Source organism: Sceloporus undulatus, chromosome 3 (genome assembly GCF_019175285.1).
Source record: "Sceloporus undulatus isolate JIND9_A2432 ecotype Alabama chromosome 3, SceUnd_v1.1, whole genome shotgun sequence".
NCBI classification, from domain to species: Eukaryota; Metazoa; Chordata; class Lepidosauria; order Squamata; family Phrynosomatidae; genus Sceloporus; species Sceloporus undulatus.
In genome coordinates, this window is record NC_056524.1 from 181498470 (window position 1) to 181500981 (window position 2512).

The following is a 2512-nucleotide window of genomic DNA, read 5'->3' on the forward strand; positions in this document are numbered from 1 at the left end:
TTGCTGGCCATGTGCCATAATAAATTATTTCAATTTATTATTATATTATTTAAAAAGACATTTAGTTAAAACACACATCATTTTAAAAGGTGAGTTAGCCTGCTCTCTCAAGAGAGGTCTGGGGCCACAACAAACTACAAATAATAATAATAATAATAACTATTATTATTATTATTATTATTATTAAATAGTTTAAACACATATCACTTTAAAAGGACAAATAAGATGTGCACACATTAAAACAATGTATGTATGTATGTTTTTGAGTGTTTTTTCCCAATATTTATCCAATATCAATAAATCCAATATTGATCAGCAAGTGCAGAAGTGAGAACCCCAAGCAAGAGATTGCTAAGGAAAGACAGTTGCTCCATTGGGGATTCATTTCCCAAAATTCAGGTCCAGAGGGGACTTTGACAGAGGAGAAGCCTGGAAATTTGTTTTAAGGAGGTGGGGAAAGAATTGGAAAATATAATGGACCACTCAGGATTTCTTGGGAAATATATCAGTCCTATTGATTTCTCTGCGGCTGTTTTCCCCCCTCTTATTCGGGAGGCCCTTTGGAGGCTCTTCAAAATGAAAAAGCCAGCTACTGCCCACTGTTTCATAAAGATCAGGGCTCTGGAAACCAGGGTTCAAATCCCTGCTCGGTTATGGAAACTTCCTGGGTGACCTTGGGCAAGTCACACTCTCTCAGCCTCAGAGGAGGGCCCAAACACACCCAAACAAATCTTGCCAAGAAAACCCCATTATAGGTAATCAGTCGTAAATAATAGATAAAAAAATTAAGTAATAATACTAGATAAACGAATGAGCAAGTCACACGCTCTCAGCTTCAGGGGAAGGCCATGGCAAGCCTCCTCTTGCCAAGAAAACCCCACGATAGGGTCAGAAATGACTTGAAGGCACCCAACAGCCCCCAAAATAGTCAGGGAAGGCCATAGTTTTGGGTTATTTTTTTCTGTCTCCTTTTACATCCCTCCCTTCAAGCCTTGTTTATTCCTCTCCCAGGGCATTTAACTTCATATTTTTCATCTGGAAGTATTGGATTTGCAGCTCGATGGACTTAATACGCCTTCAATAAATAATAATAAATATAAATATAAAATAAGGAGGTGGAGGATAGGAACTCATCGAGTGTCAATCCTCTCCTTGAGTCTTTTTCACAAACCAGGAGGAAAGGAAGATTATTCTTCTCTGACTTTTATAGAGGCAATAGGCCTTGTTAAAAGGCAGTTTCAATAGGGAAAGTTATTGCATTCCTGGGCTGCTGCTGCATAAAGGAAACAACCCAACAAGCAAAATATTCTGCATTTAAGTTTCTGCACCCCAAACAGACTTATTCTAGAGGTTGGGGGAAACAACATACTATTAACTCCAACCCTCCACATTTAATGGAGCTGCGTAATTTTTAATATCACTCTCGTCGGGTTTTTATAGGCAATTGTATTATTTTTTTATATATAGCCATTTGGGGCTCCAAAATCCGGGCCTTTCCCCCCTTCTTCTCCCTCTAAAGCTGTCCCCATCATTTTTTTCACACAGTCAGAACTCATAAAATTGAACAGTTGTGACTTTTTAATACAAGAGGGCTTGAAGTTTCAATATTTCCACTCTGCTGGATACTCAAGCCCATAAAAATGCATGAGATTTTAATTATTTTCTGGATAAAATAAAACTTCCTCCCTCCTTTTTTTCCTCCTCCTTCCCTCCTTCTCTTTATTTCTTCGTTTCTTTAAAAAAAGAAGTATGGGAGAACATGTGTCGGGTTTAAGTCGCTTGTAAAGGTTATTCCCAAAAACTTGTAGGAAAATTGGAGACTGGGGGAAGCAAAGGGACCCTGGGAAAGTTACTTGGTGGACTACAACTCCCACAATCCTGCATCCCTCATCACTACACTAGGAACTTGTAGACCCTAAAAGGACCTTTTCCAAGATGTTTAGAGAACCCTGATCCAATGTTGTGAGTAGTTTTCTGGAGAATATGCCTGGAAGGTGACCTTTTGAGCTTTGGAGGTAGGGATCTTGCGGCTTTGTTTTGTTTGTTGTTGTTGCTGCTGTTGTTGTTGTTGTTGTGTGTCTTCAAGTCCTTTCCGACTTATGGCCACCCTAAGACAAACCTATCATGGGGTTATCTTGTCAAGATTTGTTCAGAGGAGGTTTGACATTGCCTTCCCCTCTGGCTGAGAGAATGTGACTTGTCCAAGGGCACCCAGTGGGTTTCATAGCCGAGCAGCGAATCGAACCCTGATCTCCAAAGTCATAGTCCAATGCTCAAACCCCATGTTTCAAATCCCAGCTTGGCCAGGATCTGCATGACCCTGGGCAAGTCACACTTTCTCAGCCTCAGAGGATGGCACTGGAAACCCACTCTGAAGAAACTTGCCAAGAAAACCCCATGATAGGTTCTCCTTAGGGTCGCCATAAGTCAGAAAGGACTTGAAGGAACATAGCAAGAGCATAACCTGTTTTAAAACAAAAATTGTGTCCCCAATAATGACCAAATCTGTGAA